Source organism: Eleutherodactylus coqui, chromosome 2 (assembly GCF_035609145.1).
Source record: "Eleutherodactylus coqui strain aEleCoq1 chromosome 2, aEleCoq1.hap1, whole genome shotgun sequence".
NCBI lineage: Eukaryota > Metazoa > Chordata > Amphibia > Anura > Eleutherodactylidae > Eleutherodactylus > Eleutherodactylus coqui.
In genome coordinates, this window is record NC_089838.1 from 38,649,362 (window position 1) to 38,658,800 (window position 9,439).

The window sequence follows — 9,439 nt, forward strand, 5'->3', positions numbered from 1 at the left end:
GGTGGGAAATGGCCTCGCCGCCATCATGTCTTTGGGAAGCCTCTGTTTCCACACCCCAGAGACATACCATTAGCAGCGGTATAGGCAGAGCCCAGAATTCGTAACATTTCAGCCGTAGCATTAGGACAGGCCCCACTAACATATCACTAGCAGCATTATAGGAGGAGCGCAGTCTTCGTTCCATGTCAGCAATAGTAGCACTCAAGACAGGCCCCAGTAACAATTCCGAAGCAGCAGTATAGCGGGAGCGCAGTCTTCGTTCCATGTCAGCAATAGTAGCACTCAAGACAGGCCCCAGTAACAATTCCGAAGCAGCAGTATAGCGGGAGCGCAGTCTTCGTTCCATGTCAGCAATAGTAGCACTCAAGACAGGCCCCAGTAACAATTCCGAAGCAGCAGTATAGCGGGAGCGCAGTCTTCGTTCCATGTCAGCAATAGTAGCACTCAAGACAGGCCCCAGTAACAATTCCGAAGCAGCAGTATAGCGGGAGCGCAGTCTTCGTTCCATGTCAGCAATAGTAGCACTCAAGACAGGCCCCAGTAACAATTCCGAAGCAGCAGTATAGCGGGAGCGCAGTCTTCGTTCCATTTCAGTAGCCTTAGTATAGCCAAGGCCCAAGTTACATTTATGTAGCTAAAGTGTAGGCCAACCCCACACACCTTTCTGTACCATGAGTGCAGGCGAAGAACATACAAATTGCTATGATTACATTGTAGGTGAGGGCCCCAAAAATTTGGTGTACCAACAGTACTAATGTACATCAGTAAAAATTGGCCATGCCCAACCAAGATGGCAGGTGAATCGCTTTGGTTAATGTGGCTTAAGTGGTAACTAGGCCTGGAGGCAGCCCAGTGTAACGAAAAATTGGTTCAAGTTAAAGTTCCAACGCTTTTAAGCGCATTGAAACTTATAAAAATTGTTCAGAAAAATTATTTGAGTGAGCCTTGTGGCCCTAAGAAAAATTGCCCGTTCAGCGTGATTACGTGAGGTTTCAGGAGGAGGAGCAGGAGGAGGAATATTAGACACAGATTGATGAAGCAGAAATGTCCCCGTTTTGGATGGTGAGAGAGAACGTAGCTTCCATCCGCGGGTGCAGCCTACGTATTGCTTACGTATCGCTGCTGTCCGCTGGTGGAGAACAGAAGTCTGGCGAAATCCAGCCTTTGTTCATCTTGATGAGTGTTAGCCTGTCGGCACTGTCGGTTGACAAGCGGCTACGCTTATCTGTGATGATTCCCCCAGCCGCACTAAACACCCTCTCCGACAAGACGCTAGCCGCAGGACAAGCAAGCACCTCCAGGGCATACAGCGCTAGTTCAGGCCACGTGTCCAGCTTCGACACCCAGTAGTTGTAGGGGGCAGAGGCGTCACCGAGGATGGTCGTGCGATCCGCTACGTACTCCCTCACCATCCTTTTACAGTGCTCCCGCCGACTCAGCCTTGACTGGGGAGCGGTGACACAGTCTTGGTGGGGAGCCATAAAGCTGGCCAGGCCCTTAAAGACTGTTGCACTGCCTGGGATGTACATGCTGCTCGATCTACGCACATCCCCTGCTACCTTGCCCTCGGTACTGCGCCTTCTGCCACTAGCGCTGTCGGCTGGGAATTTTACCATCAGCTTGTCCGCAAGGGTCCTGTGGTATAGCAAAACTCTCGAACCCCTTTCCTCTTCGGGAATCAGAGTGGGCAGGTTCTCCTTATACCGTGGATCGAGAAGTGTGTACACCCAGTAATCCGTCGTGGCCAGAATGCGTGCAACGCGAGGGTCACGAGAAAGGCATCCTAACATGAAGTCAGCCATGTGTGCCAAGGTACCTGTACGCAACACATGGCTGTCTTCACTAGGAAGATCACTTTCAGGATCCTCCTCCTCCTCCTCCTCCTCAGGCCATACACGCTGAAAGGATGACAGGCAATCAGCCGGTGTACCGTCAGCAGCGGGCCAAGCTGTCTCTTCCCCCTCCTCCTCATCCTCCTCATGCTCCTCCTCCTCCTCCTCTACGCGCTGAGAAATAGACAGGAGGGTGCCCTGACTATCCAGCGGCATACTGTCTTCCCCCGCCCCCGTTTCCGAGCGCAAAGCAGCTGCCTTTATGGTTTGCAGGGAATTTCTCAAGATGCATAGCAGAGGAATGGTGACGCTAATGATTGTAGCATCGCCGCTCACCACCTGGGTAGACTCCTCAAAATTACCAAGGACATGGCAGATGTCTGCCAACCAGGCCCACTCTTCTGAAAGGAATTGAGGAGGCTGACTCCCACTGCGCCGCCCATGTTGGAGTTGGTATTCGACTATAGCTCTCCGTTGTTCATAGAGCCTGGCCAACATGTGGAGCGTAGAGTTCCACCGTGTGGGCACGTCGCACAGCAGTCGGTGCACTGGCAGCTTAAAGTGATGTTGCAGGGTGCGCAGGGTGGCAGCGTCCGTGTGGGACTTGCGGAAATGTGCGCAGAGCCGGCGCGCCTTTACGAGCAGGTCTGACAAGCGTGGGTAGCTTTTCAGAAAGCGCTGAACCACCAAATTAAAGACGTGGGCCAGGCATGGCACGTGCGTGAGGCTGCCGAGCTGCAGAGCCGCCACCAGGTTACGGCCGTTGTCACACACGACCATGCCCGGTTGGAGGCTCAGCGGCGCAAGCCAGCGGTCGGTCTGCTGTGTCAGACCCTGCAGCAGTTCGTGGGCCGTGTGCCTCTTATCGCCTAAGCTGAGTAGTTTCAGCACGGCCTGCTGACGCTTGCCCACCGCTGTGCTGCCACACCGCGCGACACCGACTGCTGGCGACATGCTGCTGATAACACATCTTGATTGCGAGACAGAGGAGGAGGAGGAGGAGGGTGCTTTAGTGGAGGAAGCATACACCTCCGCAGATACCACCACCGAGCTGGGGCCCGCAATTCTGGGGGTGGGTAGGACGTGAGTGGTCCCGGGCTCTGACTCTGTCCCAGCCTCCACTAAATTCACCCAATGTGCCGTCAGGGAGATGTAGTGGCCCTGCCCGCCTGTGCTTGTCCACGTGTCCGTAGTTAAGTGGACCGTGGCAGTAACCGCGTTGGTGAGGGCGCGTACAATGTTGCGGGAGACGTGGTCGTGCAGGGCTGGGACGGCACATCGGGAAAAGTAGTGGCGACTGGGAACTGAGTAGCGCGGGGCCGCCGCCTCCATGATACTTTTGAAGGACTCCGTTTCCACAACCCTATACGGCAGCATCTCAAGGCTGATGAATTTTGCTATGCGGACGGTTAACGTTTGAGCGTGCGGGTGCGTGGCGGCGTACTTGCGCTTGCGCTCCAACAGTTGCGCAAGCGACGGCTGGACGGTGCGCTGAACTACACTGCTGGATGGGGCCGAGGACAGCGGAGGTGAGGGTGTGGGTGCAGGCCAGGAGACGGTAGTGCCTGTGTCCTGAGAGGGGGGTTGCATCTCAGTGGCAGGTTGGGGCACAGGGGGAGAGGCAGGGGTGCAAACCGGAGGCGCTGAACGGCCTTCGTTCCACCTTATGGGGTGCTTGGCCATCATATGTCTGCGCATGGTGGTGGTGGTGAGGCTGTTGGTGTTGGCTCCCCGGCTGAGCTTTGCGCGACAAAGGTTGCACACCACTGTTCGTCGGTCGTCAGGCGTCTCTGTGAAAAACTGCCAGACCTTAGAGCACCTCGGCCTCTGCAGGGTGGCATGGCGCGAGGGGGCGCTTTGGGAAACAGTTGGTGGATTATTCGGTCTGGCCCTGCCTCTACCCCTGGCCACCGCACTGCCTCTTGCAACCTGCCCTGCTGATGCCCTTGACTCCCCCTCTGAAGACCTGTCCTCCTGAGTAAGCGTTGCACACCAGGTGGGGTCAGTCACCTCATTGTCCTGCTGCTCTTCCTCCGAATCCTCTGTGCGCTGCTCCCTCGGACTTACTGCCCTTACTACTACCTCACTGCAAGACAACTGTGTCTGATCGTCATCGTCCTCCTCACCCACAGAAAGTTGTTGAGACAGTTGGCGGAAGTCCCCAGCCTCTTCCCCCGGACCCCGGGAACTTTCGAATGGTTGGGCATCAGTGACGATAAACTCCTCTGGTGGGAGAGGAACCGCTGCTGCCCAATCTAAGCAGGGGCCCGAGAACAGTTCCTGGGAGTGTTCCCGCTCCTGAGCAGGTGTCATTGTAGTGGAGTGAGGAGGCTGGGAGGAAGGAGGAGCAGCAGACAGAGGATTCGGATTTGCAGCAGTGGACGGCGCAGAACTGCGGGTTGACGATAGGTTGCTCGAAGCACTTTCTGCCATCCAGGACAGGACCTGCTCACACTGCTCATTTTCTAATAACCGTCTCCCGCGTGGACCCATTAATTGGGCGATGAATGTGGGGACGCCAGAAACGTGCCTCTCTCCTAATCGCGCAGCAGTCGGCTGCGACACACCTGGATCAGGAGCTCGGCCTGTGCCCACACCCTGACTTGGCCCTCCGCGTCCTCGGCCGCGTCCACGTCCTCTAGGCCTACCCCTACCCCTCAGCATGCTGTATTACCAGTGATTTGATTTCACAGGCAGCTAATAAATTGGCGCAAGACTGCAGGCCAAATATAATTTTTTCCCTTTTTTGAAAACGAAAGGCCCCACTGCCTCTAGTGAATGTATAATCTAAGTTTAATAACTGTGCTGTTTTCCTGCTAATGTGTCACAGAACGTGAGGGTAGCAGAGTTATTAACTGTGGCAGAGCAGGTATTTTTTTTCCCAATTAAGGAAAGCAAATGGCGAAGCCAGGAGTAAAACGTAGCTGGGTGCGTCTGATTTTTAAAGGTTGCACACGCAGCCGACACGTGTCCACCGCCCTTAGGACGGACAGAGGCAGGACAAAGAGAATTATTTTCCGTTTTTTTCCACCAAAAGGCAGCACTGCGTATATTCAATGAACATGAGAAGTTTAATAACTGTGCTGTGTCCCTGCTAATGTGTCACAGAACGTGAGGGTAGCAGAGTTATTAACTGTGGCAGAGCAGGTATTTTTTTTCCCAATTAAGGAAAGCAAATGGCGAAGCCAGGAGTAAAACGTAGCTGGGTGCGTCTGATTTTTAAAGGTTGCACACGCAGCCGACACGTGTCCACCGCCCTTAGGACGGACAGAGGCAGGACAAATAGAATTATTTTCCGTTTTTTTCCACCAAAAGGCAGCACTGCGTATATTCAATGAACATGAGAAGTTTAATAACTGTGCTGTGTCCCTGCTAATGTGTCACAGAACGTGAGGGTAGCAGAGTTATTAACTGTGGCAGAGCAGGTATTTTTTTTCCCAATTAAGGAAAGCAAATGGCGAAGCCAGGAGTAAAACGTAGCTGGGTGCGTCTGATTTTTAAAGGTTGCACACGCAGCCGACACGTGTCCACCGCCCTTAGGACGGACAGAGGCAGGACAAATAGAATTATTTTCCGTTTTTTTCCACCAAAAGGCAGCACTGCGTATATTCAATGAACATGAGAAGTTTAATAACTGTGCTGTGTCCCTGCTAATGTGTCACAGAACGTGAGGGTAGCAGAGTTATTAACTGTGGCAGAGCAGGTATTTTTTTTCCCAATTAAGGAAAGTAAATGGCGAAGCCAGGAGTAAAACGTAGCTGGGTGCGTCTGATTTTTAAAGGTTGCACACGCAGCCCACACGTGTCCACCGCCCTTAGGACGGACAGAGGCAGGACAAAGAGAATTATTTTCCGTTTTTTTCCACCAAAAGGCAGCACTGCGTATATTCAATGAATAATAACTGTGTTGTGGCCCTGCCTACACAATTCTTTCCCTGCAGTATCAATGGAGGGTGCAATGCTCTGCAGAGGCGATTTTGAGAAGTAAAAAAAAATGCAGCACAGCTAACAGCAGCCAGCACAGTACTGCAGACGGTTAAATATGGCCCTAGAAAGGACCGTTGAGGTTCTTGAAGGCTACACTCACTCCTAACACTCTCCCTGCCTATGCAGCACTTCTGTCCCTAATGCCGGGTGCAACGCTCTGCAGAGGCGATTTTGAGAAAAAAATAATTGCCACTGCTAACAGCAGCCAACACACAGCTATCAGTGGCCCTAATAAGGACCTTTGGGGGGTCTTGAAGCCTACACTAACTACCAATTCTTTCCCTACAGCAGCTCCGGTACAAACAGCACTGTCCCTCATCTAACTCACACGGCATCTGAGGCGAGCCGCGGGAGGGGCCGACTTTTATATTCGGCGGACACCTGATCTTCCCAGCCACTCACTGCAGGGGGGTGGTATAGGGCTTGAACGTCACAGGGGGAAGTTGTAATGCCTTCCCTGTCTTTCAATTGGCCAGAAAAGCGCGCTAACGTCTCAGGGAAGGAAGTGAAAGTAACCCGAACACCACATGGTGTTCGTTACGAATAACGAACATCCCGAACACCCCAATATTCACACGAATATCAAGCTCGGAAGAACGCGTTCGCTCATCTCTAATTATAAATATATATAAATTAATTATAATATATAAATAAATATTTATAATGTATTATATGTAGTTTCTATCCTCTATATTGATTAATAATAGTCTTTATGATTATATTATATAATATATCGATAGATAGATAAATAGATAGATAGACAGATACACAGACATGCATACACACTGTATGCTAATGAGCCCAGCTGTCTGGCAGTTGAGACTACATTGTGATGTCATCAGTGTATTGTGACACGGGCAGTATAGAACTATAAACGCCAGAGTTGGCGGCCATCTTAAGGCAGTCTCTGCTGCAGCTGGAAGTGGGCAGATGTGTCCTCCTGTATCTCCCCCGAGAAGTCACAGGAGCTGGATAATTTTTATTTTTAACAGAGCACCTATTAATTAAGCCCACAAGGGGAAGACAGCGGCCTACAAAAATCTAATTGTCCGCGGCTGTAGCATTTAAAAAAAAGGTAGGTTCAATTCTTCCATGGACAGGAATAGGTAGGTAGGTAGGCAGGTAGGTTGGTTCAGTTCTTGTCATTTGGGGAATGCTTATGGGCAAGGCCTTATGCCTGGTAGTGCATGAAACGTCAGGAAGGCTCAGGCCAACCTTTAAAGATGGCGCAGCATTTGGGGTGCAAAAACGTCCAATGCACGTTTCCTTTAAAAGGACATATTTCTTCATTCAATGCATAGACATGACAACGTTTCAACATTGTGATGTCATCAGTCTATTGTGACACGGGCAATATAGAACTATAAATGCCAGAGCTTGGCGGCCATCTTAAGGCAGTCTCTGCTGCAGCTGGAAGTGGGCAGATGTGTCCTCCTGCATCTCCCCCGAAAAGCCACAGGAGCTGAAAAATGTTTATTTTTAAGGGAGCCCCTTTTTAATTTGGCCCACAAGAGGGAGACAGCAGCCTACAAAAATTCTACTATTGAATAAAAAAAAAAACTTAGGTTCAATTCTTCCATGGAGAGGAATAGGTAGGTAGGTCAGTTCAGTTCTTCTCATTTGGGAATGCTTATACGCAAAGCCTTATGCCTGGTGGGGCATGAAACATCAGGAAGGCTTGGGCCAACCTTTAAAAATGGAGCAGCATTTTCAGCAAGCTCAGGCAGCCTTCTGCAAGAACACACAATGCAATGCGGTGGATTTAAAATCTTTTGCATAGCATCGCCTTGTGAACCGCCCGCCCCTCATCCTCATTCCTCTTGCACCGGGCTCTCTCACACATCTCATCCTAGGCTTGCAGTGCCTGCAGCACTCTTCCCCTCCCTCCTTTTGCAGGATGGTTCAGCAGGTGATTACTTTACAATCACTAGTTTCCCTCTGAAGGTGCGTCGCTCCGAGGGATCGCTTTGGCTGGTCGCATTTCGAGTGGGGAAGAACGGAACTTTTTCCCTGGGTTGACATTAATAGCACTATTAAGAATAATGATAGATTATTATCATCGTCATCATCATCATCACCCTCAACAAAGGCTGAAGGATTTAAACGTACAGCAGGCCTTTTTCCCACCATACATAACTATAGATATGGATTATATATAAAAATAAATCTTGCTATTTGTAAAGCACCAATTTATTCCGCAGCGCTTTCAAGAAATTTACTTATCACCCTACACTCTAGCATTATGCCAACCTCGGAATGATGGAAGGCTGTGAATTATAGATATGGATTATATCTAGATTATAGATAGGTTATAAATATATATAAATTAATTATAATATATAAATAAATATTTATAATATATTATATGTAGTTTCTATCCTCTATATTGATTAATAATAGTCTTTATGATTATATTATATAATATATCGATAGATAGATAAATAGATAGATAGACAGATACACAGACATGCATACACACTGTATGCTAATGAGCCCAGCTGTCTGGCAGTTGAGACTACATTGTGATGTCATCAGTGTATTGTGACACGGGCAGTATAGAACTATAAACGCCAGAGTTGGCGGCCATCTTAAGGCAGTCTCTGCTGCAGCTGGAAGTGGGCAGATGTGTCCTCCTGTATCTCCCCCGAGAAGTCACAGGAGCTGGATAATTTTTATTTTTAACAGAGCACCTATTTAATTAAGCCCACAAGGGGGAGACAGCGGCCTACAAAAATCTAATTGTCCGCGGCTGTAGCATTTAAAAAAAAGGTAGGTTCAATTCTTCCATGGACAGGAATAGGTAGGTAGGTAGGCAGGTAGGTTGGTTCAGTTCTTGTCATTTGGGGAATGCTTATGGGCAAGGCCTTATGCCTGGTAGTGCATGAAACGTCAGGAAGGCTCAGGCCAATCTTTAAAGATGGCGCAGCATTTGGGGTGCAAAAACGTCCAATGCACGTTTCCTTTAAAAGGACATATTTCTTCATTCAATGCATAGACATGACAACGTTTCAACATTGTGATGTCATCAGTCTATTGTGACACGGGCAATATAGAACTATAAATGCCAGAGCTTGGCGGCCATCTTAAGGCAGTCTCTGCTGCAGCTGGAAGTGGGCAGATGTGTCCTCCTGCATCTCCCCCGAAAAGCCACAGGAGCTGAAAAATGTTTATTTTTAAGGGAGCCCCTTTTTAATTTGGCCCACAAGAGGGAGACAGCAGCCTACAAAAATTCTACTATTGAATAAAAAAAAAAAACGTAGGTTCAATTCTTCCATGGAGAGGAATAGGTAGGTAGGTCAGTTCAGTTCTTCTCATTTGGGAATGCTTATACGCAAAGCCTTATGCCTGGTGGGGCATGAAACATCAGGAAGGCTTGGGCCAACCTTTAAAAATGGAGCAGCATTTTCAGCAAGCTCAGGCAGCCTTCTGCAAGAACACACAATGCAATGCGGTGGATTTAAAATCTTTTGCATAGCATCGCCTTGTGAACCGCCCGCCCCTCATCCTCAGTCCTCTTGCACCGGGCTCTCTCACGCATCTCATCCTAGGCTTGCAGTGCCTGCAGCACTCTTCCCCTCCCTCCTTTTGCAGGATGGTTCAGCAGGTGATTACTTTACAATC